Source organism: Pongo abelii, chromosome 13 (genome assembly GCF_028885655.2).
Source record: "Pongo abelii isolate AG06213 chromosome 13, NHGRI_mPonAbe1-v2.0_pri, whole genome shotgun sequence".
Classification (NCBI taxonomy): domain Eukaryota; kingdom Metazoa; phylum Chordata; class Mammalia; order Primates; family Hominidae; genus Pongo; species Pongo abelii.
In genome coordinates this window covers 22,919,438-22,942,019 of record NC_071998.2, presented here as the reverse complement: position 1 = coordinate 22,942,019, position 22,582 = coordinate 22,919,438, and the positions used below count along the sequence as shown (strand labels likewise).

General features: G+C 40.1%; 2 pseudogenes; one reads left to right on the top strand and one right to left on the bottom strand.

The window, feature by feature from the left end:
- Nucleotides 1–5,065: 5,065 nt before the first annotated feature.
- LOC100450500 (glutamine synthetase-like) lies at nt 5,066–6,469 on the top strand (annotated as a pseudogene).
- Nucleotides 6,470–10,103: 3,634 nt separating this feature from the next.
- Nucleotides 10,104–10,927, bottom strand: LOC100450126 (14-3-3 protein zeta/delta-like; annotated as a pseudogene).
- Between the last annotated feature and the right edge of the window lie 11,655 nt (nt 10,928–22,582).

Sequence of the window (22,582 nt, the reverse complement as noted above, 5' to 3'; positions counted from 1 at the left end):
TGGCCATAGGTCTGGAAAAGATGGACCAAGCAAGCTAGTGAGTGTAGAGAGAATCCTTGGTTTTATTTTTCTCTTTTCATCCTTTCCAAACCATGCCCAAGACCAGCCCTGGTCATACAGCTGAGCTGTCAGGTAGGCAGTGGTACAGAAACCCAGAACCCTGAGAGAAAACCTGTTCCTCTGGAAGGAGGAACTGGGGAAAAAAATGCCTGTGAGGTAGGAAGAGTGTGTGTGGGTGGATGGAAGAGTTCCTGTTATTTTTCTCTCTCTCTTTTCTCTAACTACCTTGTCCTGAGTGTAGACCCAATCACACAGAACTGTATGATTATGGTGGCCACAACTCTAGGAGAAACTCCAACTCTCTACGAAAGGACTGGTAAAAAGGGGCTCCTGACAAACAAAGAATGTATTGAAAATCCAGCAGAGGAGAGAGGGGGATAAGGGATCCCCAACTTCCATGTGCATTGTCACAAGTCCATACTCACCATTAAGCTGTGTATGTTCAGAACATATGAAAAAAAAAACGCATAGCAAAAGCTTTGAGAGCTGAACTGCCATATAGCCCATCACCTGTGTCCCAGACTAACCTCTAAGTAGTGCATGCAAAGAGCAGACCCAAACAGCGTAGCAAATACTTTGAAAACTGAAGTCTTTGGAACTACTGCCCACAGAAAGTGACAGAACTTTCCATCCAAACCTAACAGGGTTAACTTCCTGCTAAAATAACAACAACCAACATTCTGCAGAGGACTTAAATAGGCCCAGGGTCTCACAATTTAGTACACAAAATGTCTAAGATTCAACCTATTAAGAATTAAGAAAATGTAACCAATTCTTAAGGGAAAAAATAATCAATAGATGTCAACCCCAAGATGTTGACATTATTAGACAAATACCTTAAAGTGGCTATTATGTGCATCTTCCAGAAGGTAAAAGTAAACACTATTGAAATAAATAGAAATATAGAAGCTCTAAGCAAAGAAATATAAATTATAAAAAGGAACCTATTGGAAATTTAAAACTGAGAAATACAGTGTCTGAAATAAAATATTTACTGGACACAGTTGAGAGCAGAATGGAAATGACTGAGCAGTCCATGAACTTGATTTTGGACCAATAGAAATTTTCAATCTGAAAAACAGAGAAAAAAATTGGAAAAAAAAAGATGAGTACAATCATGAGGACTTTTGGGACAATATCAAAAAGATAAAATTCATGTCAGTGGAATTCCAGGAGAGGAGAAAAAGATTGGTGTAGAAAATATATGTGATGATATAATGGCTGAGAATTACACAAATTTAGTAAAGTTATAAATTTACAGTTATGAAATCTCAGTGACCCCCCAAACAGGAATGAATTCAAGAAAACCATGCCCTAACATGGGAGGAAATTGCTTGATTTCATTTTCCCATCCTGGAAAATTCAACTTAACTCTATTGATAGGAGAATACGTTTCACAGAATTCATTATTAAAGAACTCTGCAAAATCTTTATCTTTTGCTTAGAAACACTATCATTTTATTATCCATAAACTTCAGAAAAACGTAAAGAGAACTAATTAAGGAATTCTAAAATTAAACTTAGCAAAGTTTAGTTTTCAAAAACCCTTTAATTTCTATGGCCTAAAGCAGGGTTCAGCAAACCCTGACACAGCTAGAGAGTAAATAATTTAGGTTTTGTGGATTTTGTGGTAGAAAAGACTCCTCCAATCTCCTGCCTCTATAGATGGTATAGGTCTGGCTCTCGTATTGTCAGAGCACAGTAGGTAAAGAGAGCAAGGAGCATTTAGCTTTCACTACAGTACCCTCACCCTTAGCTGTGCCTGGTCCAGATGAGTCCAGGGTCTCTCTGCATTAATTTTTCTGGAGCATAAACCTTTAGGCTTTGTGCTTTTGTGGGAGAAGGAGTGTTAAAAGTTTGTGAGGAGCAGAAGAGGAGATTTAGGTGTCTGTTCTCATACTTTCAACCCAACTTTCAGAGGTAGCTGCCACCAAATCCTGAGCCTTTAGAGTTTTATTCCTGTATAGTCACTTCACAGGTATTTAGCCTTTTCCTTTCTCAGGTCTCCTAAATCAATTACTACTAGTCTATCTGTTTTTCAGTTTCTAAAATTTTGTCGACAATTTTTATTTACTGTCATCTCCCTCTTCCTCCATCTGCTTTCCCATTTTCTTTAATATCATGGGTTTTTTCCTTCTTAAAAAAAATATTTTATGTCATTATAGCAGGGTAAATTAATGTGTTTAAATTTACCTGGAAATGTAAGTCTCAACAGGATATAAGTAGATATAGCATTTATTAAAAGTTAAGTTTGCTGGAAAACAGTAAGTTCCTTCAATATATAATCTAAGCTCTTTTTTTCCACTCAGGAATGTTTTATTCTTATACCTTGCATTATTACTTCTTTTTTTGTTGGTTTTGCTCCCCATTCCTACAATAAAAGTCTTTTATTCCTACATTTGATTTTCATCCCTTGGTCTCTATATCTATCATCTTCTCTTATAATGTCTACTTTGGAGTTTTAGTTTTGTTTTTGTTTTTACAGTCTGGAAGTACTTCTCAATTGTATCCTTATATGACAGGAATCTCATTTTTCCATGAATCTCTTGTCAGTTCTGCTTCTTATACAACTTTTGTTTCATTGAAATCTATTCTTTCTCAGCTAACACTCCCTTCATCTCTATTTACATCACATTTGGGTTACTAGTCTATTCCAATCATCTAAATATCTTCCTGTGATCACCTGCTTTTCTTTTTCCTCTTTTTCCTTTGTTTTCTTTTTCTTTTTTTGATAGACAAGGTCTTGCTCTGTGACCTAGGCTGAAGTGCAGTGGTGCAATCATGTCTCACTGCAGCCTCGACTTCCTAAGTTCAAGGGATCCTCCTGCCTCAGCCCTCTGAGTACCTGGGACTACAGGTGCGTGCCACCATGCCTGGCTAATTTTTTTTTTTTTTTTGGTAGAGACAGGTCTCACCATATTGCCCAGGTTGACACATTTCTTTTTTCTTTTTTCTTTTTTTTTTTTGAGACAGGGTCTTACTTTGTCACCCAGGCTGGAGTGCAGTGGCACGATCACAGCTCACTGCAGCCTCGACCTCCTGGGCTCAAGCTATCCTCCTGCCTCAGCCCTCCAAGTAGCTGGGACTACAGGTGCATACCACCATGCCCTGCTAAATTTTTGTATTTTTTGTAGAGACGGGGTTTCACCAGGCACATTTATTTTGTTGAAAACACATTAAGCAGATATCATAGTTCCTAACATGTGCGTCTGCTTTTTCTAGTCAAGGCATTTTCAGCAGCATGTCTTTCCAAGTCTTCAGGGATGATAGTTCTATTTTCTTTACAATGCATATTGTCACTAGTCCATGTTGGCAGGTTGGCCTTTTTTTTTCTTCATCCTTGAATGAAAATTGAAGTAGGTAGTCCTCATTTCATATTTTGAACAAGAAACATTAACACCAAAACAGTAGGCAGAACAAAAACCTGCACAGAAGTATCAAGGCTAGAAATGCCAAGAGGGAAATTTTAAGGGTTCACAAAGTAAAGAAGATCAGAGGCAGGTATCACCTGTTTCCATTGCAGTCAGAGAACAGGTAAGTTCAGACATGGAACATGTGGACATTTCTTTTGTGGATGAGAAGGTAAGGATCATTTGGGATATAATGACTAGGAACCATGGAGGTGGAAAGATTTTTTGAGAAACAGAATTGTGGTGATTTGTGCAGAAAGGAGCTTAAGATTTGATGATTGGATTTGTCCTCTTAGGGGTGGTATCCTTGTTATGGTTTGGCTCTGTGTCCCCACCCAAATCTCACCTTGAATTGTAATAATCCCTACATGTCAAGGGTGGGACCAGGTGGAGATAACAGAATCATGGAAGCGGTCCCCCTCCCACACCACCCCACCACCAGCCCCGGTGCTGTTCTCGTGATAGTGACTGAGTTCTCACAAAATCAGGTGGTTTTATAAGGGGCTTCCCCCTTCGTTCGGCCCTCATTATCTCTCCTGCTGCCCTGTGAAGAGGTGCCTTCCGCCATGATTGTAAGTTTCCTGAGGCCTCCCCAGCCACGTAGAGTGTGAGTCAATTAAACCTCTTTATAAAGTACCCAGTTTGGGGTACTTCTTCATAGCAGCACGAGAACGAACTAATAAACCTCTATCACTATAAATAGTGTTATGACAATGTGTGATAGGAGCAAAATCTATCATGAATATGTAGTGTCTATTTGAGAAACTTCCCCTTCCCCACCACTTGTGATTCTGGTGGACCTGTCAACTACAGGAATCTACTCTTTTATCAGGGTAGGAACCCATTGCCCTGGCATCACCAAAGGGTGATGATGCTGGAGGTGAAATTTGAATCTAATGTAAATGGAGTTATAGAAAAAATAGCTGACCATGAGTGATACCGCCACCCTCTAAGAAACCCTAGATATAAAGTGAGAGGAATGTAGTGAAGACAATCATCTTATAAACATAAATGAGGAAAGGATGACCTCATGTTAGAGGAAGTGATGCCAGCAAAAACTTAACATTACAGTACCTCTCAGAGATATGTCATAACATTGAAAATACAAAGGGTGAAATGTTAGAAGATAATCAAAACTTAGAAAGGAGTATGACAATTTGCAAAGCTGTTCATGCCATATCACAAGTTATACTATGAGAAGGTAAGTGCTATTCATACTTTTCTTGATAAGTGTGTGGTTTGTTTGTGTGGTAAGTTTTTTTTGGAGAAGGTAGAAATGTTTTATTAAATCTTAGTTCAGAGAGTGCTTGGGAGCATTATCTCCACTATTACACACTATGCAACTTAAAAAGATAATTTTTCAAAGAGAAATACATACTTGCCACGTACATGGACAATAATATTGCAAAAAGAAATGTCCTTGTTTCTTATGCAAATTGTTCCATAATTTTGAAAATTTTTGAATGTCACTGAATTGTTTGAGTAAAAAACTTAGAAGCTCTTGAATACTAGAATATTCAAAAGTGTGAACAAAAATCATGAGGGAGAGTCAAGAGTGGGAGAAGAGTGGAGCGTGTGAGCAGCACAGAGGCCTCCTCTCCTCACCTCACCTCACTCTCGCGGCCTACCTTTACTGGCCCGTCTGCTCGGCACCCAGAACATCTTCCACCATGACCACCTCAGCATGTTCCCACTTAAATAAAGGCATCAAGCAGGTGTACATGTCCCTGCCTCAGGGAGAGAAAGTCCAGGTCATGTATATCTGGATCGATGGTACTGGAGAAGGACTGCACTGCAAGACCCGGACCCTAGACAGGGAGCCCAAGTGTGTGGAAGAGTTGCCTGAGGGGAATTTCAATGGCTCTAGTACTTTACAGTCTGAAGGCTCCATCAGTGACATGTATCTCGTTCCTGCTGCTATTTTTAAGGACCCTTTCCGTAAGGATCCTAACAAGCTGGTATTGTGTGAAGTTTTCAAGAACAATCAAAAGCCTGCAGAGACCAATTTGAGGCACACCTGTAAACGGATAATCGACGTGATGAGCAACCAGCACCCCTGGTTTGGCATGGAGCAGGAATATACCCTCATGGGGACAAATGGGCACCCCTTTGGTTGGCCTTCCAGCAGCTTCCCGGGGCCTCAGAGTCCATATTACTGCAGTCCATATTACTGCAGTGTCCCTATGGCAGGGACATCGTGGAGGCTCATTACCGGGCCTGCTTGTATGCTGGAGTCAGGATTGTGGGGACGAGTGCCGATCATGCCTCCCCAGTGAGAATTTCAAATTGGACCCTGTGAAGGAATCAGCATGGGAGATCATCTCTGGGTGGCCCATTTCATCTTGCATCGTATGTGTGAAGACTTTGGAGTGATAGCAACCGTTGATCCTAAGCCCATTCCTGGGAACTGGAATGGTGCAGGCTGCCATACCAACTTCAGCACCAAGGCCACGTGGGAGGAGAATGGTCTGAAATACACTGGGGAGGCCATCGAGAAATTAAGCAAGCGACACCAGTACCACATATGTGCCTATGATCCCAAGGGAGGCCTGGACAAGGCCCGACGCCTAACTGGATTCCATGAAACCTCCAACATCAACAACTTTTCTGCTGGTGTAGCCAATCGTAGCGCCAGCATATGCATTCCCTGGACTGTCGGCCAGGAGAAGAAGGGTTACTTTGAAGACCATCACCCCTCTGCCAACTGAGACCCCTTTTTGGTGACAGAAGCCCTCATCCACAAGTGTCTTCTCAATGAAACTGGTGATGAGCCCTTCCAGTACAAAAACTAAGTAGACTAGACCTCCAGCTGTCGAGCCCCTCCTAGTTCTTCAACCCACTCCAACTCTTCCCCCTCTCCCAGTTGTCCCAATTGTAACTCGAAGGGTGAATACCAAGGTCTTTAAAAAAAAAAAAATCATGGGGGATTTTCCCTATAATGAAATGATGGAAGCATTCATACCTATAAAATTTTTCAATGTTGAAAAATAAAAAATAATTTTAAAGCGCACCTTCCAAAATGTCTCCCATAAGTAGGTAAGACCAACCTGTATATCTTAAGATATTAGTTAAGAATTTAGAGACAGAGGAAGAAAATTTCTTAGCAGTGGTTATTTTGGTAAGTTTTCATTAGAAAAACACTTTAAATCTCAATATTTCTAATGTTTTAAATTGCAGTGTGCTAAATAAATATTTGTTACTACTTTTTTCACTTCCCTATTCATTATAACCAACAAAAGATATTTTTTACATTTTGATGAAAAAATTGTGAAAGGTCACTTCACTAAACAGTTGTAGTTTTCCCCATTGATTATTAAGATCACTTTGCATGATTTCAGCATGAACAGTCCTTATGAGTCCCACACTACTGTGAAAAGTGAGGATTCCTGTGATGGAAATTGAATCACCTTCAGAATCATTTTTGTTGGTAAGACCGGTAGTTCTCATGTTATGTTCCCCAAAATCCTGGGTTCCATCAAAGTGTTTCAAAGTTTTCAAACATTTCACAAATGGTTGATTTTAATTTCATTTTAAAAAATTAGCTTATTTCTTAAATTAATAAATTTTATTCTTTAAAATAGTTTTAAGTTTACAGAAAAGTTTAGCAGACAGTGCTGAAAGTTCCCATTTTATTATACATGTTTACTATGATTAGTGAACCAATATTAATATATTTTATTGATATGTAATTATACATATTAAAGCACATGTGATATTTTGATAAAAGCATACAATGTGTAATGACCAAATTAGGATAATTAGAATGTCTATCACCTAAAACATTTATCATTTGCTTGTATTGGGAACATTTCAAATCTTCTCTTCTAGATATTTTGAAATACACAAAAAATTATTGTTAACTATTGTCACCCTACTGTGCTATCAAACATTAGAACTTATTTCTTCTATCTAACTGTATGTTTGTACCCATTAGTGAACCTCTGCACATCTCCCCACCCACCCTTTCCAGCCTCTGATAACCATCATTCTACTCACTATCTTCATGAGATCAACTTTTTTTTAAAACCCATCACCTCAAGCATTTATCATTTCTTTGTGTTCCAAACATTCCAATGATCTCTTTTAGTTATTTTTTAATGTACAATAAATCATTGTTTACTGTAGTAACCCTGTTGTGCTATCAAATACTAGGTCTTATTCATTCTAATTATGTTTTTCTTGTATCCAGTAATTTCACACACACACACACACACACACACACACACACACACACACACACACATCCCAACCCCTGGTAACCATCATTCTACTCTCTATATCTATGAGTTCAATTGTTTTAATTTCTAGCTCTTACAAATGAGTGAGAACATGCAAAGTTTGTCTTTATGTGCCTGACTTATTTCACTTAACATAATGTCCTCCAGTCCATCCACATTGTTGCAACTGACAAGATCTTGTTCCTTTTATGGGCAGGTAGTACTCCATTGTGTATATGTGCCAACATTTTCTTTATCCATTCATCTGTTGGTGGACGCTTAGTTTGGTTCCAAATCTTGGCTATTGTGAATAGTGCTGCAATAAACATGGGAGTGCAGATATCTCTTTGATATACTAATTTTCTTTCTTTTGGGCATATACCTAGCAAAGGGATGGCTGAATCATATGGTTGCTCTATTTTTAGTTTTCTGAGGAACCTCCATACTGTTCTCCACAGTGGCTGTACTAATTTACATTCTCACCAACAATGTAGGAGGGTTTCTTTTTCTGCACATACTCGCCAGCATTCATTATTGCCTGTCTTTTACATAAAAGCCATTTGAACCAGAATGAGATGATATCTCATTGTAGTTTCAATTTGCATTTTTCTGATGATCAGTGAGTTCACTGTAGATGTATGCATTTGTTTCTGGGTTCTCTGTTCTGTCCCATTGACCTATGTGTCTGTTTTTATGCTAGTACCATGCTCTTTTTGTTACTATAGTTCTGTGATTCCTCCAGTGTTGTGATTCCTCCGGTTTTGTTCTTTTTGCTCAGATGGCTTTAGTTATTCTGGGTCTTTTGTGGTTCCATATGAAATTTAAGATTATTTTTTCTATTTCTTTAAAGAATATCCTCAGTATTTTCATAGGGATTGCATTGAATCTGTAGATTGCTTTAGGAAATATGGACATTTTATCAATATTGATTTTTCCAATCTATGAATATGGAATATCTTCCTATTTTTTGTGTCCTCTTCAATTTCTTGCATCAATGTCAAATAGTTTTCATTACAGAGATTTTTCACTTCTTTGGTTAAGTTTGTTCCTAGATATTTTATTTTATTTGTAATAATGTAAATGGAATTACTTCCTTGATTTATTTTTCAGATTGTTTGCTGTTAGCATGTAGAAATGCTACTGATTTTTGTATGTTGATTTGTACTCTGCCACTTTACTGAATTTGTTTTTCAGTTCTAATAGTTTTGTAGTGAAATCTTTAGGTTTTTGCAAATACAAGATTATATCATCTGCAAACAAGAAAAATTTGACTTTTTCCTTTCTTTGGGTGCCCTTTCTTTCTGTTGTCTGATTGCTCTAGCTAGGAATTTCAGTACTGTGTTGAATAATAGTGAAAGTGAGCATCCTAGTCTCGTTCCAGATCTTAGAAGAAAGGCTTTCAGTTTTTCCCTGTTCAATATGATTCTGGCTGTGGGTCTGTCATATATGCCTTTTATTTTGTTGAGGTATGTCTCATCTATACCCAGTTGGTTTTTTTTTTTCCATTCTTAAAACTTTTATTCCATTTACATGAATTTAATACACGTGTTCTTAACAATTATGTTTGGATTGTTCATGAAAATTTCATAAGACATTAAACAAAGGTAGCCATCATCTCAAGTTATTTCCATGTTAACTATTTTTACAGCACATGCATGTTAGGTGAGTATCCAAAAAAAATCACAAAAGCAAAAAACCTAAAAAAAAGTTAAATACATGGGTTTTTGTTTTACTGCTGTGCTTGATATACATGAAGTAATGAATACCAAGCAATTCATTTTTCCTGCATCTTTACTTTTACATTTGTTCTTAGGTTGCCTAAAACATTTAAATACAAATAAAATGAGTGTAGCAAAAATAATGAACGCTAACAGCAGGTAACTTTACAAATAATGGAATGTGAACCGTTTCTGCCCTTATCCAGAGTAAAATGGGTCACAACTTTGTCTAAAGGAACACTTCTGCAGCTGTAGTCAAGGGTCTGCACATTGAGATTGAGTGTTCCACATATATACATGGTTTAACATGTGGTATCTGTGGGATATCTGTTTCTACCACAGCCTTGTAAGTGCTCCAAACCTTAAAGTACCCACAATTACTACACCTGTGACTGGAACCAATGGTCCCTTTTATTCCCCACCAGGACAAATCAATATGTAGGCAGCTTTCTTTGCTTAGACATGGAAGCAGTTTTAACACTGGCCCTTGTAAAGCCACAATGTACCAAAAGTACTATGCCAAACATTAATAACTTGTATAAAAATTCCACATCCCCATATTGGCCACCTCAAGATGAAAACAGATAACTCCCTAAATGTTAACTGGCTCTACTCCCCTAATATTAAACATAAAAACCACATGGGAAATATAGAAATTCAAATAGAAGTAACATAAACCTGTCATAAATTGTAAACAACTATTTGTGGGACAGCATGAATAACAAATGGTCTACTGTGTAAATTTTAGAACAAGGCAGACAAAAGTTGGAAGGCCGGTTAATTTTCCCCTCCTTCTCCTGCTTCAGCTTCGTCTCCTTGGGTATCTGATGTCCACACTGTCAAGTTGTCACTCAGTAATTGCATTATTAGTGTGCTGTCTTTGGATGACTCTTCACTTAATGTATCAAGTCCAGCAATGGCTTCATCAAAAGCTGTCTTTGCAAGAGAGCAGGCTTTCTCTGGGGAATTCAGAACGTCATAATAGAACACGGAGAAGTTAAGGGCCAGACCCAGTCTGATCGGATATGTTGGTTGCATTTCCTTTTTGCTGATTTCAAAAGCTTCTTGGTATGCTTGTTGTGACTGATCCACAATCCCTTTCTTGTCATCACCAGCGGCAACCTCAGCCAAGTAACGGTAGTGATCTCCTTTCATTTTCAAATAGAAGAATTTGCTCTCGCTTGTGAAGCATTGGGGATCAAGAACTTTTCCAAAAGAGACAGTACATCATTGCCGCTATCTCTTAGCTCGGTCTCAGTTTTCTCTCTGTATTCTTGAGCCATCTGCTATTTTTTTTCTCAGCACATTTCGTCTTTTGTTCAATACTTGAGACGACGCTCCAAGATGACCTACGGGCTCCTACAACATTTTTATAAGCAACTGAGAGAAGATTCCTCTCCTCATTTGATAATTAAGCTCCTTGCTCAGTTACAGACTTCATGCAGGCTGCCATGTCATCATATCACTCAGCCTGCTCGGCCAGTTTGGCCTTCTGAACCAGCTCATTTTTATCCATGACTGGATGTTCCAGCAGTGGGCTCACCTTGTGCCGGCACGGCCTCGCCCCAGTCTACCTAGGGGGTGCTGCTGGGCCGGGCCTGGGCTCCAGCCCTCCTAGACCCAGTTTTTTAAGTTTTTTTTTTTTTTTTATCATGAAGGAATGTTGAATTTTATCAAATGCTTTTTCAGCGTCAATTGAAATGATCATATGATTTTTGTCCTTCATTCTGTTGATATGATGTATCACATTGATTAATTTGCATATGTTGAAACATCCTTGCATCCCTAGGATGAATCCCACTTGATCATGATCTTTTTAACTGTTATTGAATTTAGTGTGCTAGTATTTTGTTGAAGATTTTTTGCATCAATGTTCATCAGACATATTGGCCTGTAGTTTTCTTTTCTGATGTATCTTTGTCTGGTTTTGGTATCAGGGTAATACTGGCCTTGTATTTTTTGGAATAGTCTGAGTAGGATTGGTATTAGTCCTTCTTTAAATGTTTGGTAAAATTCAGCAGTGTAGCCATTGGGTCCTGGGCTTTTCTTTGCTGGGAGACTTTTATTATGGCTTTGATCTCATTACTTGTTATTGGCCTACTCAGGTTTTGGGTTTCTTCATGTTATAATCTAGGTAGGTTGTATGTGTGTAGGAATTTATCTGCTTCTTCTAGGTTTTTCAATTTATTGGCATAGAGTTGCTTATTAGTAGTCTGTAATGATCCTCAGAATTTCAACATTATCAGTTGTAATCTCTTTTTCCATCTCTGATTTTGTTTAGGTCTTCCCTCTTTTTTCCTAGTTAGTCTAACACTAAAGGTTTGTCCATTTTGTTTATCTTTTAAAAAAAAATTTTTCATTTCATTGATTTTTTTGTATTGTTTTCATTTTTATTTCATTTATTTCTGCTCTGATCTTTATTACTTTTTTCTTCTAATTTTGAGTTTGATTTGCCCTTTTCTAGTTTTTTAGATGCATCATTAGGTTGTTTATTTGAAGGTTTTTTTACTTTTTTTGATGTAGGCACTTATTGCTATAAATTTTCCTCTTAGCACTGCTTTTAGATTATCCCATAGATTTTGGTATGTTGTTTCCATTATGGTTTGTTTTAAGAAAATTTGCAATTTCATTCTTAAGCTCTCCATTGACCCACTAGTCATTCAAGAGCATATTGTTTAATTTCCATGTGCTTGTATAGTTTTTTAAATTCCTCTTATTATTTCTAGTTTTATTCCATTTTGGTCATAGAAGATACTTGATATTATTTCAGTTTTCCTGAAATTTTTAAGACTTCTTTTGTGGGCTAATATATGGGCTGTCCTTGAGAATGTTCCATGTGCTGAGGAGAAGAATGTGTATTCTGCAGCCATTGGATGAAATGTTCTGTAAATTTCGATTAGGTCCTTTTGTTTCTTTGTTGATCTTCTGTCTAGATAACCTGACCAAGTCTGAAAGTGGGGTGTTGAAGTCTCCAGCTATTATTGTATTAGGGTCTATCTCTCTAGCTTTAATAATATTTGCTTTATATATCTGGGTACTCCAGTGTTGGCTGCATATACATTTATACTTGTTACATACTCTTGCTGAATTGACCCCTTTTTCAACATATAATATTGACTGTTTGTGTTTCTTTTTATGGTTTTTGTCTTGAAATGTATTTTATCTGATATTAGTATAGCTACTCCTGCTCTTTTTTGGTTTCCATTTGCATGGATTATCTTTTTCCATTCCTTTATTTTCAGTCTATTTGTGTCTTTATAGGTGAAGTGTGTTTCTTGTAGGCAGCAGATAGTTGGGCTTGGTTTTTTATCCATTCAGTCACTCCATGTCTTTTGATTGGAGAGTTTAGTCCATTTACATTCAATGTTGTTATTGATAAGTAAGGACTTCTGCCATTTTGTTATTTGTTTTCTGGTTGTTTTGTATATCTTTTGTTCCTTACCACCTCCCTTATTGTTTATTTTTGTAGTTGGGTGGTTTTCTGCAGTGCTAAGCTTTGATTCCTTTCTCTTTCTTCTTTGTATATTGGCTCTACCTGTGAGTTTTATAGTTTCACATGTTTTCTTGATAATGGTAATCACCTTTTCAATTCCAGATGTAGGACTCCCTGGAGCATGTCTTGTAAGGCCTAGTGGTAATTAATTCCTTTCATTTTTGTTTGTCTATGAAAGATTTTATTTCTCCCTCATTTCTGAATAATAGCTTTGCTGGCTATAATATTCTTGACTAGCAGGATTTCTTTATTTCAGTATTTTGAATATATCATCCCATTCATTCCTCACTCACCTGGCTTGTAAGGCTTCTGCTGAGAAATCCACTGTTAGTGGGGCCCCTTATATGTGACTTGACATTTTTTATTGCTGTTTTTAGAATTCTTTGTCTTTGGCTTTTTACAATTTGACTATAATGTTCCTCAGAGAGGACCTGTTTGGGTTGAATCTACTTGCAATTCTTTGAGCTTCCTGGACTTAAATGTCCATTTCTCTTCCAAGACATGGGAAGTTTTCTGCTATTATTTCATTAAATATATTTTCCTCATCTTTCCCCTTCTCTTCTATTTCAGGAACACCCATAATACAAATACTTGTTTGCTTTATGGTGTGCCAAAAATTTAGTAGGCTTTCTTCTTTCTTCTGCTTGGTCTAGTCTATTATTGAGCTGTGGATTGTATTTTTAATTTCATTCATTGACTTTTTTAGCTCTAGGATTTCTGTTTGACTCTTTTTTATGATATCTATCTCTTTGTTGAAGTTCTTGTTCAAATTATCAATTGTTTTCCTGATTTCATTGAATTGTCTATCTGTATTTTTCTTGTATCTCAATCCATTTCCTTAAGGTTGTTATTTTGAATTCTTTTTTCTGGAATTTCATCTACTTCCTCAAGATTGGGGCCTCATTGAATTGTCTATCTGTATTTTTCTTGTATCTCAATCCATTTCCTTAAGGTTGTTATTTTGAATTCTTTTTTCTGGAATTTCATCTACTTCCTCAAGATTGGGGCCTGTTACTAGAGAATTATCTTTTTCCTTTAGAGGTGACATGTTTTCTTGCTTTGTCATGATTGTGTGTTCCTATGTTGATTTATATGCCTTTGGTGGAAAAATCACCTCTTCCAATTTTATGGAGTAGGTTTCATAAGAAAAGACTTGTTTATATGAATGGGACCTGGGGTGTTGGTTCATGGGGTGTACTGGCCTTGGTTTTAGGAAGATACAGTAGTGTAATGTAACCTCCATGTAGTTTCTTCAGCCATTCTCCACACTAGTGGCATTTGGCCATTTCTCAGTGGCCTAGTCTGAAATAGTTTGTGGCAATGGTGGTGCAACTTTGCCAGGGCTGGGTTCACTGGCCTGTTTCTCAGGTCAGAGGCATGTGTGTGCATATGGTGAGTTGGCCAACTTGGGATCTGGCTCACTGGGGTTGGGGCCATGGGGCTATTACTCTGTCCAGGAGCATGAGTTGTTTGGCCACCCTGGGGACATGCCTGCCAGAAGTGGCTCACAGAGCTGTTTCTCGAAGGCCTAGGACATGGGTGTAAGGCTGCTCAGCTGACCTGGAGGAATGCCCACCAGAGAGGCCAGCAGGGCTGTCTCTTAGGCCTGGTATATGGGTGCATAGCTGCTTGGCTGGCCTAGGGATACACCTGATGGGGTGATTCATGGGACATTTTCTCAGGCCCAGGACACAGCTGCACAACTGCTTGACTGGCCTGGGGGTGTTTCTGCAGTGGGTGGCCCACAGGGTTGTTTTGTAGATCTGAGATGTAAGCACAGGGCTATTTGATTGGCCTGCAGGTATGCCCACCAGAGGTGGCCTGTGGGGCTGTTTTGGGGGCCTGAGACATGGGTGCACACCTGCTTTGTTGGCATAGGAGACAGGTCTGGGGGCAGGCACAGGGTTGTTGGTCAGGCTCATGACACAGCTTCGTGGCTGCTCAGTTGACCTGGGGATACTTCTGCTGGTGATGGCCCACTGTTTCTTAGGCCTGGTATGCAGGCACATGGCTTCCTAGCCAGCCCAGGGCATGTTCACTAGTGGTGGCCCACAGAGCTGTTTCTCAAGTCCTGGATGTGGGCTCTTGGCTGCTTAGCTGGTTTGGGGGTCGTGCCTACCAGGGGCAGCCTGCAGGAGTATTTCCCAGGTATTTATGGGAAGTGCAGGGCCATTAGGCAGGCCAGGCGCATGTCTGCAGAGGCAGGGGTGCTGTGGGGTTGTTTCTCAGGTCCTGAGCATGGGAGCATAGCCACTCTACTGGCCTGGGTACGTATTAGCTACTAGGAGGCTCAGGGGCCTCTCTCTCTTGTGGAAGGGTGCAGAGCAGTTTGGCCAGCTCAAGGCAGGTTGGCCCTGGGCAGGACTGGCAGACTGTTCATCTGGCTGGAAGTGCAGTAAGCAGGTGTTTGTTTTCTTGCTGTGCAGGACCAGAGTCACAGCTGATTCCAGGCCCAAGCTCTGTGCAGCTGACGTATGGCATTCAGCCAACCGTGTGGTGTGGGCTTGGCATAATGAGGATGGAGCGCCCCAGTGCTGGAGATATGCAGTGGCTACTGGCTCCCAGAACAGGGTGTGCTTCAGAGTTTGCTCTTTTCTCAAGATGCCATTATGCTGCAGCAGCTTGGCCCACAGGGAGTAGGATGGGGGGAATGGGGAGTGCACACCTTGCTCTCCTAATCTGGAGCAATGTAGCTGCATGAATACCCAGCAGCTCTTCAAACTGGGCTCAGGGCTTGGGAAGACCGTAGGATTCTTCTGTAATAAGGACTGTAGGTTTTTGCAGTGGCAGTGGGGGCTGGTGGAGATCTTGTGCTTACCTTTTCCCTGCAATAAGAAGTCCTTCCTGACTCTGGACACATCCAATCCAGGCGGGGGAGACAGGGCTATAGAGGCCCAGTGCCTCCTCGCTGCCCTCCTGGATTTCTAATCACCACAGGTGCATCTCCACTCCCCCACCACACTCCACCACTCTCCCTTCCACGCTCCAGTCAAACCTTAGTCTGTTTATTCATTGTGTTGGGCCTTTCTTGTGGAATAGATGAATACCAGGCGTCTCTAGCCAGCCATCTTGCCAACGTCACTATTGAAGGATTTTAAGCAGAGGTGTGACTTCATGAAACTTATGTTTTAAAACATTAATGAGTTGGGAGCTGGGGGGAGGTGGGGATAGTTAATGGATATAGAAAAATAGCTGGAAAGAATTAATAAGATCTACCTTTTGGACCTGCCTGGCCAACATGGTGAAACCTCGCCTCTATTAAAAATACAAAAATTAGCCAGGCATGGTGGAGAGCGCCTGTAATCCCAGCTACTTGGGAGGCTGAGACAGGAGAGTCACTTGAACCCAGGAGGTGAAGGTTGCAGTGAGCTGAAATCACACCATTGCACTCCAGCCTGGGCAACAAGAGTGAGACTCTGTCTCAAACAAACAAACAAACAAACAAAAAAACACATCTACTCTTTGACGGCACAACAGGGTGACTATAGCCAATAATAATTGTACATTTTAAAATAACTAAAAGAGTATAATTGGATTGTTTGTAACACAAAGGATAAATGCTTAAGGGATGGATACCCCATTCTCCATGATGTGATTATTATGCATTGCTTGTCTGTATCAAAACATCTCATGTACCCCATAAATACATACACCTATATACCCAAAAAATTAAAAATTTTTAAAAACCCACTAATGAGTCAACAAATTTTATGCTTCTGCTTTGTGGCAAAAAAGACTCTCCTGAGCTAAACCTTTCCTATCAGGCCAGTCTTTTTTTCATTCTCCCTCCATCTTTTCATGTGTGATAGTCTCTTCCTGGTAAGCATTAATTCAAAGTTCAGCCCTTATAGAATTGTTCTTCCCCTCTCCCTTCTCCTATGGGAGCACAGTGTCTGTATAAGGGAAAGTTTACTACTCTTCCCTGGGTACAGCTGGTCTATGTATTGCCATTTTCTGCTGGACTCCAATTGAGATGTATCATCCAGCTTATCTCTAATCCATCCCTGTCCATCAACTTCTGTCCTAGAATCCACTTGGGATGGACAAACACTACCACCAGAACTCTGGAAGCACCAAACTCCATTACTGCTCTCATCTCAGTAGCCCAGGAGTCCCTTGGTCTTGCAGTCCTCTTGGTACCCTGGGGCTACACAGGAACTTTTGAATCGCTTCTAGATACAGACCACTGGGAACCCAGCATGATTTCAGCAGCACTCCCTAGACACTTGCCTTTACAGATGCTGTGCTATAGCCCACTCTTCCCTCCCCCACCTCCATGTCAAACATAGAGCTTCTCTGAGGCTTGTACCCTGCCACCAAGATCAAAGGATCTCAGGTCACCCTTCTTCCTATCTGAATATTTCTATTGCATCATCCCACCTCCATACTCCCACTCTCAATGAAAAGTGCTTCTTTTTATTTCACCTCCTCTGGAGGGAGTTTCCCCTTTATCATATGCTCCTTTTGTTAGGTGGGGACCATTTTGATGGAATGGCAGCAGGGGAATATGATTGGATTTTTTAAATATGATTTGGGTTAGGGTGTCTGTGAAAAAAATCCACATCAATCTATTATCAAACTATTATCTCCATTTAAATTATTTGCTTATGTTCTATCTCCACCAGAAGAACAAACTCCACAAGGGTGGGACTCCCTTTTCTGTTTTCTTTACTGCTATATCTCCAGCACCTAGCACAGGGTCTATTACTCAATAAATATTTGTGGGGAAAAAAATGAAGGGATGAGATGAGCAAACCAATGAATGATGAGTGATTTATTCTATTAGTACTGGGATCTGTTGAAGAATTTTGAGCAGAGGATTAAAGCAATCAGATTTGCAGGTAATCAAATATCGTTAAGCTGTGACAGTCACCATAAGCAGCAATCTGTATTGTCGCCCCCCACAGCCCCCCCCCATGTAACAGCTATTAGCTCAAGCACGCATACTGCCGTGGGAGAATTCACTGCTGCAAATATTCAAATTCGTGATCAGCCTCCTGAGAAGCGCTGAAGAGAGATCACAAACCTAAGACGGCCTCCCCTGACTCTTCATCCTCTTTTTTCCCCTACTGTTTCTCCCTAACACTGTGGTCCTTTAGTCCCCTGAAGAAGCTTTACATTGTAACCCTTTCAGAGAATTTCAGCTGAGATCTGGATACCCAGCCCACTCTGCTATTATATTTGCATTTCATGCTTAATTTGTCTATAACATTACAACTTTTATACTCCTACATTTCTGCTGTTATAATCATAAAGAATACTATTTTGGGGCTTCTCTTTTGCAAGTGAAATTAGCATTTCCACGTAAAATAGAGAAGAAAAATTGTTGATCATCTCCCTAAAATGTCTGGGGCTTCATCCAAGCCTGAAGTTTAATTTCTCAGTGTCTAGGAGGAGCCACTGGTTTGTGCAGGTTTCTCAGTGTACTTAAGTGCTGCTGAGACTCATGCTTCGGGTCGCTTGTGTCGGGGATAACCTGGTTGAGTCTTCCTTTGGTAAAAGAGAAGGAACCTGAGATAAGACATCCTGTTTGGGTGTGTCTGAAATGATTTATCTCCTGAAGTGGTTTACCATCTCTTGTTCCTTAACTTTATGGGATTTCTGACACAAGGGTAGAGTGCAGAAGCCTCTTCACTGAAGGAGGCACCCAGAATCCTGTGGGCCTAGTGTCCTAAATAAAGACAGCGCAGGACTTTGTGGCCAGTGCTCACCTCCTGAGCGGAATCAAGGGATATGTCTGGAAAGGGGCTGGAAGGAAGCAAAGGAGCCCCAAATGCATTTTCACAAAGATCAGGGACATTTACTCCTGGTATTTATGAAGATTTCTAGCAATGGTATGACAATTCTTCTTCTCTTATGGAATCTTGCCATTAGGGAATTGATGTTTCAGAAGAGCAAAGAAGCTAACAAACTTCTCAGATAGGGTCAGGGATGTGGAGAGGAACTAACCCAGATTACCTTTTCAACATCTTTCAATATTATAACTCCAATTCTAATGTTAAAAAGCTAAATATTGTTCATAAACTTGTTTCAGTGTCTGAAGGGTGAGGAATAAATTGGGAAACTGCATCCCAGTTTGAAACATATGTAGGTGATATGGTCTGGATTTGTGTCCCCGCCCAAATCTCATGTCAAATTGTAATCCCCAATGTTGGAAGTGGGGCCTGGTGGGAGGTGATTGGATCATGGGGTGAACTTCTCATGGATGGGTTAGCACCATTCCTTCAGTGCTGTTCTCCTGATGGTGAGTGAGTTTTCATGAGATGTGGTTGTTTAAAAGTGTGTGGCACCATAAGAATGGTATAATGAGGCCGAGCGCGGTGGCTCACGCCTGTAATCCCAGCACTTTGGGAGGCCGAGGCGGCGGATCACGAGGTCAGGAGATCCGGACCATCCTGGCTAACATGGTGAAACCCCGTCTCTACTAAAAATACAAAAAATTAGCCGGGCGTGGTGGCGGGTGCCTGTAGTCCCAGCTACTCGGGAGGCTGAGGCAGGAGAATGGCGTGAACCTGAGAGGCGGAGCTTGCAGTGAGCCAAGATAGCGCCACTGTACTCCAGCCTGGGTGACAGAGTGAGACTCTGTATCAAAAAAAAGAGAAAAGAATGGTATAATGAACTTGAGGACTCAGGGGGAAGGGTGGGAGGAGGTTGAGGGATAAAAGACTGCATATTAGGTACAGTACACTGCTCAGGGGATGGGTGCACCAAAATTTCAGAAATCATCACTAAAGAACTCATCCATGTAACCAAAAATCACCTGTACTCCAAAAACTATTGAAATACAATAAAAATAAAAAACAAATAAAAAATTAAGAAGTGTGTGGCCCCTCCCCCTTTCCTGGTCCTGCTGCGCAAGTGCCTGCTCCTGCTTTGCCGTCCGCCATTACTAAAAGCTCCCTGAGGCCTCATGAGAAACGGAAGCCACCATGCTTCCTATACCACCTGCAGAACTCTGAGCCAATTAAACCTCTTTTCTTTATAAACTACCCAGCCTCAGGTATTTCTTTATGGCAACGTGAGAACGGACTAACACACTAGGCAAGAAGTCAGCCTGGGGAGATACTGGTGAAAGCAGGAAAAGAGGGCAAGAGGCTAAATCCTGAGCCTGTAGAATGTAAAATTAACTTGTTTCAGAGTTATATTGAAGGGACTTGGGCTTCTAGCTCAACCCATAAGCCTAAAAGAAAGAAAAGTGTAAGTCCTTATGGTGTGGGGTAAGGAGTGACTATTTTCCCATGAAATCACGGGAGGGTGAGAACACAACAGTGAGAACCTGGGGCTCCTCTCTATCTCCAGAAACTTCTCTCTGGTCTTCAGGCACCTGGCATCTCCTAGGGGCTTAATCCTGCTTCTGTCTATCATCTGTACCTGCTTTTTTCAACATAGCCAATATTCCCCTGGGCTAAGGGAGTTCAGAATGCTGTTTGCAACCCCAAGCCATGCCCAAATGTCAGGAAACTGAGCCCATTTTTTCCCATGCTGAAGCAGCAAGAGCTCCAGGGATGTGGTAAGAGATTCAAGCATGGAAAAGGGGGTTGAACTTTGATGTCTTCTAGCCCAGAGGTTCTAAAGAGGGCAAATGGGCAGACTCGCAGTAGCTGTCTTTCTCTAGGATCCTACTGTATGGGATACCAGGGGAAAGGATGTCATAATTACCTCTTAGTTACTTTTACCTATGATCTCATTAGCCTCCCCTAACCACTGTTGAATATCCCATGGACTAGGTACCTGGCACAAAATAGATCCTCAGTAAATGTGTGCTGAATAAACTATATTAAAAAATGTGCCAAGGCAATTTTAAATGAATAAAATTAGTAATGAAATTATGGATAATTTTTCTATTTTTCCAAATTTCAGTATGGTGTTACTACTTGTATAATAGTCTTTTCCTTAAATATTTTACAATTAATAAGTATATTCTTAAATAAAAAATATGTAAATATATACTTAAGTAATTTTATATAAAATTAATAGTTTATATATTTTACCTGTCACTATAAAAATACTATTTTATATAAAAATTCAGAAAAATTTTCTCCACATATTTTCTAAATATACTGCAATCACTGAATCACTGCTTCTCTCTTCTCTATCACAACCTAACTCCACTAGAATGTGAGCCCCTCCAACATGATAATATGAGTCCCCTCCCCACAGTATAAGCTTCATGAGAGTAGGAACTCATTTTTTTTTTTAAAGAGACAGTGTCTTGATATGTTGCCCAGTCTGGCCTCAAACTCCTGGGCTCAACGGATCCTCCTGCCTCAGCCTCCCGAGTATATGATACTACATGCATGCCACCATGCCCTGCTAACGAACTCCTTTTATATTCACCACTATTTCCTTAGCTCCAAGAACAATGCCTGATAAGTAGTAGTCACTCAATAAATATTGCTGAACAAGTGAATAAACATGTATGCATCTTTATTCAAAGTCAGAAATATTAAAGCAATCAAGTAGAGGCAATGAGAATATATTGCACAGATTTTCTTATGATATTAATAATGGCTAATATTTATTAAGCATTTATTAAGTAAACAAGCTGGGCACTATGCTAAGCACTGGCCATGTAAAAATTCTATGATATAGACTCACTCTATTATTAATTCTATTTCAAAAAACCTGGAGGAGGCTGGGCACAGTGGCTCACGGCTGTAATCCCAGCACTTTGGGAGGCCGAGGTGAGTAGATCATGAGGTGAGGAGATGGAGACCATCCTGGCTAACACAGTGAAACCCCATCTGTACTAAAAATACAAAAAAATTAGCCTGGCATGGTGGCGGGCACCTGTAGTCCCAGCTACTCGGGAGGCTGAGGCAGGAAAATGGTGTGAACCTGGGAGGCTGAGCTTGCAGTGAGCTGAGATCACGCCACTGCACTTCAGCCTGGGCAACAGAGTGAGACTCTGTCTCAAAAAAAAACCAAAAACCAAAAAAAAAACATGGAGGAAACTGAAGTTAGAGAGTTTATTAATTTTTTTTTGAGACAGAGTCTCGCTCTGTCACCCAGGCTGTAGTGCAGTGGCGTGATCTTGGCTCACTGCAACCTCTGCCTCCCAGGTTCAAGGTGGGATCACAGGCGGGTGCCACCACACCTGGCTAATTTTTGTACTTTTAGTAGAGACAGGGTTTTACTATGTTAGCCATGCTGGTCTCAAATTCCTGACCTCAAGTGATCCGCCCGCCTCAGCCTGAGATTATTACTGTTATTAGGTCCTTCCAGATGATATATTTTTTAATTTAGCAAAGCACTAAACCATCTTCACGAGTTATTCTTCATAGTAAAATTACTGAGTAAGACAATGTCCAAGTTCCCATTATATAGATTCTCAAAATCACACTGGGAATAAGAGAGTTGCAATGAGGATTTTGATTCCACAATTTCAGTGTGTGGCCACAGCCACTCAGCTTCTTTCCAGAAGGCAGAAACAAACATGTAGTAACATTGCTTATGTCACAAGTCTATGGTGAGGGCGAGTTAATAAGTGATTACAAAATTCTTTGTAAATACAGAGTGCCGTACAAATGCAAAACATCTACAACAACAGTAATTAGTTCTAATCACTATCTCTATTCTGTGTGCAGCTGTCTCTCAAAATTCATTTTGGGAGTTTAATCACCCCATCGCAATAAATAAAGTAACCTCCCTCTTCCTCTGACCCTGCTGAGAGCTGTCCCTCAT